The sequence below is a fragment of the Phasianus colchicus genome, chromosome 15 (genome assembly GCF_987193195.1).
Source record: "Phasianus colchicus chromosome 15, bPhaCol1.hap1.1, whole genome shotgun sequence".
NCBI classification, from domain to species: Eukaryota; Metazoa; Chordata; class Aves; order Galliformes; family Phasianidae; genus Phasianus; species Phasianus colchicus.
This window is the reverse complement of record NC_143450.1, coordinates 4,444,820-4,451,609: the sequence shown is the minus strand read 5'-3', so window position 1 is coordinate 4,451,609 and position 6,790 is coordinate 4,444,820. Positions and strand designations below refer to the sequence as shown.

General features: G+C 40.0%; 1 protein-coding gene across 4 annotated transcripts in view; it reads left to right on the top strand.

Moving 5' to 3' along the window:
- Window positions 1-6,790, top strand: part of C15H5orf58 (chromosome 15 C5orf58 homolog) — a 57,823-nt gene that overhangs the window by 5,464 nt on the left and 45,569 nt on the right. The window contains exon 1 of one of the 4 annotated variants that reach the window (XM_090150764.1): window positions 62-144. The exons of 1 other annotated variant lie outside the window; for it this stretch is intronic. The gene's annotated coding sequence lies outside the window, so the exon portion shown is untranslated. Of the gene's footprint in view, window positions 1-61; window positions 177-1,463; window positions 2,119-6,790 lie in introns of those variants that run through there. 2 more of the 4 variants (XM_090150762.1, XM_090150765.1) reach the window with 2 other exon arrangements.

Below are 6,790 nucleotides of genomic sequence, written 5' to 3'. Positions count from 1 at the left end.
TGCTTGTGAAGCCCCTCGAGCAGCACTGAGCGCACGCGTTTTGCACAGAGCGCCTCAAACGCGTGTTGCTATGTAATGCGGAGAGACGTTTCCTGCTGCCGCTGTCCCACAGAACCGGGCTCTGCAGCGCCTGTCCTCCCTAAGGTGAAGAACGGGTGGGTTTCTGCCTCCACCAGGTCAGTCAGCACCGCGCTTAAACCGTGTGCTTCATGCTGTGGGCACGCACTGTTGTAACATTAACGTTCTGCCTACAGAATTAATGAAATGAACCGTTGCCACTTTGCTTTTTCAGAGCGATTGGGGCTGAAGAGGGCTTGAATTGTGCTTTGCAGTGCAGCAGCAGCTGCTGAACTCTGCTTAGCACTGTGTCACAGTACTCAGAGCTCCTGAGTTTAGAGGTTTGAGTTTAGATTGAAGGTCTTTCGAAGGCTTCAAGGCTGCAGAGATGTGGTAAAGCTCAGGAACCAGAAAGAACCCTCGTAGTGTTGTGGAGAAGCTCACTGCTCTCAGTTTGCACAAGCCTGATGTTCTAAAAACGTGGTGTTGGAAATCCGACTGCACAAAAGGAGTTTGAAACAGATATTAGCAAGGAATGCCAGCTGCCCTGGGAAATTACACCTTTTGCAATAATTTCACTTACAGCACTGTGGATGCTGTGGCCTAAAGAGCTGCACGTTGGGTTGTGGCAAGGGTAGGAGTGGAAAATAGAGTCCTACGGTTCATAATACGGGGAAAAGGAACTTTACTGCTCTCTGTTGATTTGCCTGGTTCAACATTAATGGCTAGCATGTTAGTAAGAGTCCCCTCACCTATGGGATTAGATCTTACTGTACCTCCTAGAAAGGCATAAAGCTTAGTACAGCACTAACATTTCTTATTTTGATGTGAGATACCGAATTGACATGGGTTCATACTGAACTGACATGCCTTGAAATGCCATGTTATCGAAGTGTAAAGGGATTTGCTAGATAGGAGAGATCACATGAGTGCCTGTGGAAGGGCAGTGCTGAAAACCATTTTCTACTCTGACAAGGTGCAGGAAGTACCATTGTGTTCCTCTGTCTTTAACTGAGCTGAGCTATGATATCTGACACAAATGAAGCAGTTCAGCCTTTCAGCCTGCTTACTTGATGCTAGGGCCAGTCTGTGGCTCTGGAAGGATGATCTGGATTTAAAAACAAAAAAAGGGGCGGGGTGGGGGGAGAAGGGATAAAAAGCCACCCCTTTAAATTTCATTGGACTTTGTAAATGTTTTCATTGCAGATTACAACATGATGTCCCAAACCTAGAAGTCCATTATCTTTCATTTCAGAAACTCTTAAATGAAGTGTTTCAAATGATTTCTAAATGAAGTGCAGTGTTTGAGCTCCATGTTTAGTTAATTCACAAACTCCTTTTCTTTTCTGAAGTCTTGAAGCTAGACAAGCTTGTAGAATCCTTCAGAATGGAATCTTCTGGGGCAATTCAGTGAATAACTCAAATGTGGTGGTATTTATCAATATGTACTTTCATTACAGTCTCCCTTCTACTGAGATGGGCATAAGATCTGTGTATTGTTCCAAACAACTGATCTTATCACTAGAATACTAGAGGATATATCTGTTTCATCTCACTGTAACATAATGTATTGTTTCAGTGTAAACTGGAACACGCATATGTATTGGAAGTGACATGGAAATGCTTTATGTATGTCACATCATACCTACCTCTATACCTTGGTTCACAGGCCAGGTTTGGTAGCATAGCTGTCCTAATGAGTGCAGGCAGAGCAAGCTCTGCGTTTTCACAGCTGCTGTGAGGTACTTCTCATCAGTTACAGCTGATGACTGACAGTAAGCATCATTAAATAACATTGTGAAGAACTGTTATGGAGATAATAAGGTGCTGCTGTTCAAAAGCATGAGAGTATAAAGCAAAGCTCACTGGAAGGAAAGCATGTGATCCGAAGGGATTGCTTTGAAACTTACTGCTTTACAGCTATGTTTGGGTGCGATGGAAAATGCAGTAGACTGAGAAAAGCAGCTGCTTCTGAAGGGGTCATGCTGAAGCTCTGAGCTGTGTGATTCTCCTGTATTCATGGAAATGGACAGAAATCTTTTTTTCCAAAGTTAGAATGAGGTAAGTCTAAAACTTCTAAAGTAAAGAGACAGGATCCCAGAAATATTTGCAATGTTTGTGATAAAAGTGCTTTGTTACTCAGAGGTAACGCGGCAGCATTTTGGATAGTCAAAAGATGTTTTAGACTTCCTGCCAGTCCTCAGGAACTAAGCAGGATTCCAGGGAAAAAATTCTACATGGCAATTTCCAGTTTTCTGTCTAGAAAGAAAAACAGAATATTACAGAAATAGAAAATACGTAAACTTCGGGATGATGGAGTGTTTGGGGTCTACTACTGATTTAGTGGGTTTTTTTCCATTGTTGTTCTTTCTAAATTTCTTCTTTCCTTGCCTCAAGTAAAGGTAAATTCCAGCAATTCATTCCCTCCCCTACGCCCTCTCCTTTCTTCCCTTTTCCGTCCTCTGTAATAAAGACAGGTAAAGCCATAGTTCACAAGCAGAAAACAAATTCCTGAGACCAAAATGTGAAAGCTGAACTTTATAAATTATGGAAAAATATTGATGAGATTCCAGACTCAAGATTTTGGTGTTTTATTGTACAAAGAATCCAAAGGCAAAAAAGAAGGCTGAGGTATCAGCTGGAAAATAGAAAGCTTTAATATTTTGCCTTTAAAAAGGGTTTCTGTGTGTAAGACTTAAGTTCTGCTGTGGAATTCTTTCAGAACGAGTATTTAGTTTTAATTAGCAGGGTGGTATCTTGGTTAATGGCATTCTTTGAATTCTTCAGTGGCCATGAAATGTTGAGACCTTATTAAAGAAGAATGTAGAGAAAGAGGAGTCACGGGAGATGAATATACTCTTCCAATTTCTCAAATTGAATGTTCCAAGCATACATGTTCATGGTTTTCAAATATATTGTTAATTGGAAGAACACAATGAATGCTTATGGAAGTGCAGTGGCGCATTCAGGGGTGTAGTGATTCAGTGGTCCATCTCCTCAGGCTGCCTATGTGCTGTAAGCAGCACTGCTCTGGGCAATGTGACAGCTGTGCAGCTCCCTGTGAGCTCTCTCAAGCTGACCTGGAAGTGTTTTTTGACTGTATTACTACGGCTTCAACTGCTACACAGTATTTTGAGTTTATCAAATAAAAAACTAGAAGACACTTCTGAGCCAACTTAATAATGCTGGAAACGGAGGGCAATGCTGCTTCACCTCCAATTTTCAACTGACTTGGCTAACTAACAGTACATGTATGAGTCCAGTCGTCTTTTAGAGAAAAGGAATAATATTTGGTGTGAAGCAGATCTGCTACTGTATTGTGTAAATATCTTCCGTGGGTTTTATGCATGAAATACATGCCCAATGTACAGTCAGCTACACTGACTCAGACTGGTAGTCCAGCTGTCTCAGTATTCTCATGCTCCAAGTGATATGAGAAGAACAGAAAGTCATCAGTCTCCTTCAAGATTCTAAAGACGTCTACATTTAATATGCAAAATAGTAAAAAACAAACAAAAAACCCTCAGCCTTCCATAAAACTGAAGTAACCGCATACTTAGGTTACTCCCAATTCCTGCTAATGCAAATACCAATATAATTCAAAGCTACTATCTTCTGGAATTAACAGATGGATTTGATTAAATGAATAAGAAAGCATCTCACATTACCCCTAACTGTAATAAATTTAGTATTTGCATATTATTTCAATGAAGGTTGTCAAAGACATGCAAACTAGAAGTTGAGCAATTGAGTTTCTGAGCAGATAGGGATCTTGAAATGTAAAAGATGATGCAGTCTTTGTCTTTGCTGAAATTTATACTTGTTTCTTTTGACCTTTTTTCCCCTTGAGCTTTTTGTGATCCCATCAGAAAGCCTTCTCAGACAGTTCAGAGAGCTTCGAGGCCAGCATTCCCTCAGTCCTTGAAAATAGAAACAAACCTGTATCACTCATGAGATCTAGTTCTTATGTTATGTATACAGTCAAAATACACACATTAAACTGAATAAATAGCTCTATAACAAACTAAGTGGTTACATATGGCACTGCAGTCTTAAAAGGGGTCATGTCTACCTTTTTTATTATTTCATTAGATAAATAATATAGTTTATAATTTCAGAGTGGTCTGAAAGAATTAAGTGGCTGTGATTTTCAATGAGAAATAAGAGCCCAGTTGCTCAGAAGAACACATTTCACAGAGTTGCACTTCTCCCCTCTGGGGCTGTTTTTATTTTTGTTGTTGTTGTTGTTGTTGGGAATCTCTGTAACATACTCATTTTGGGATCTGGCAACTGACTTTGAAAGTTAATTTTAATACTTGAATCCTTCTGTCACTTTCTGCTAGGGAAAGCAGCATAAGTAGAAAAATAAAGAGGGAAATGCAGAGATAAGTTGAACTTGTGTGCCTGAAGGTTTGTGCCTGCACAGTAGGTCTGATAGGCAGACTGCTCTCCTACTGCCCATCTCATCTCCCATTTCCGTAGACATCTGCAGTTATAGAAGCAGTGATGTTACAAAACTGAAGCGTAGCCCTCTTTCCATGCAGTGTAAGATATTCTCTTACTGTTATGTGAGTATCTCCTGTCCTAGAGCACAAAAATGCCCAATACGTTCAGGCTTTCAGCAGGTTATTCCCACACACCTGCTAGGAGAGCTTTTCTTTGCTGCCTTTCCACTCATCTCTTTACATCTTCCTTTGTTTCTCAAAGAGATTTCGTGTTGGACAGAGCCCCTGATTTAGCAGATCTGCTTCCTGAAAGATTCCAACACAGTACTTCTACTTCCTTGTCCTGTCCGTCTCTCAGGGGATGAGTGCAGAGGCTGCAAACCTGTTTGCAGGGTGTTGTGCACGAGCTCTGGCTTCGTATCCAATGATTCTTCAGCCTTTTTTCAGGAGCCTGTGCTTTAGCAATGCTGTGCTCTCACCAGAAAACTTCTGCAACAGCGTTAATTTTTTAAAATTGTTTTTAATGTAACTTGAGATAATATCCAGGGAATGTAGAACAAGATGCTAAATTCTTCAGTTCAAGGGTAGAAAGCTGTGCGGGGAAAATCCAGAGCAGGTTTATGTGTGTAGACTAAGTATGAACAATGGGAAGGAACACTTGTGCATTTGGTTCTCTAGATTTGATTGAAGGATAGATAACTCTGGTGCGGGTTTTCCTGCTGTGAATGCAGCATGTTTGTGTCACTCTGAGGAACTGTTTCATTGAGTTCTGCTAGGAACTCTCCAATGTCACGTCAGTAAAAATCTGAGAGTGACCCTTGGCTTAGTAGGGTTAATGCTTTCCTGTGTACCTTTGCCTTCTGTCTTTAAACATGATTCAACCTTCGATATTTTAACAGAAGTCTTCTTTTTACGAGAAAAGCATTAAAAATAATCTGTGGGTGTGGTGAGGTATCCAGGGGAAGCACGCAGTTTGTAAATCCAGATATGAAACATAGTCTTGAGTTCCTTTTGATTTGAGGAGCTTTGGTAGTTTATAGATTCCATTTAAATTTGCAGAAGCCAAACTGAACCCAAGTTTACGTAACAGCTGGGCTGGGTTCTTGGGCTACTTTGTCTTCCATGAGTCAGGTCTGATCTGGAAGCTTGGCTTATCTTGTCATCTAATTGTCTCGTAGATTTTGAGAGCAAGAGTTACTTATCAACAAAAAAAATCCATTAAATGTTGAGAAAGTAATTTCATGCTAACATTGTTTGCTATCGGCCACTTATCCAATAGCAATGAAATCCCATTTTTCTTCATTAGAATATGTACTTGAGCTGCTGAAAATCCCCCTCTTCTTGTAATTTTTTCTTTTGGACTAGTGTAATAATAATGCTTTGGGATTCAGTCCAATCTGTTGTCTGAAGATCTTCTTTTTCCCCTAGGCTGTTAAGAATAATATCTATCTGAATTCTGTGCTGAAGCAGAGAGTTTAATGATTACATCCTACACCCAGTGGAGTCAGTAGAGCTTTTCTTAAGGATCTCACTGATTGCAGAACTCTTGTAATAATTCGTTCAGCACATCCCTGAAATTTGGCAGCAGTGATCAGAACTGAAGTCTTCATTCTGATAACACAGAATTTTCCTCCAGTCGCTTTCACAGCACTTAGGTGGCATGAGATCTAGCTCACAGTCAGCGATCTGTTCAAACTGCTTGGAGTTGAGTGTTGAATCTTTCAAAGTAAAGCCATCTTTCTACATTTTGGGAAGCAATTCCTGATTACTTTTACAGTGCAATGTGGTCTAGCTTTACAGCTATGTGTGCTGTATGTTGTTTTGTGCTTTTCTTTTAAAGGAAGTCAAGCTGCAGAATCTCCCCTATTATGAGAGAAAGTATGGTCTTGTCTTTCAGAAGAGCATCCTTTGTTAGTGCTTGATATTTGTATAGTCCAGGTCAGCATTTAAAGCATTTAGGGGTATTTCTTTTTGAACTAGTGGATATCAGTTTTCATGCATTTGATGATACCTTTGAGAGGGTGGTCCTCAGCAGAGCAATTGCACTTAAGAGCGATCTCCCTGTGTTCAGTGGGATGTCCAGAACAAGAAAGATGAGTGCTATGGTTTGGAACACCATATTGGGGAAAAAAAAAAAAACAAACATTGAAAGATGTATGCTTTTTCTGCAAATATGTTTTGCAAACAAAAAATGTATTAACAATACCTATGTTTTATTGACATGAAAAACATACAGAAAACAAAATATGTATCAAGTGAGAATGCATAAAATGCAAGGCTCATTATAG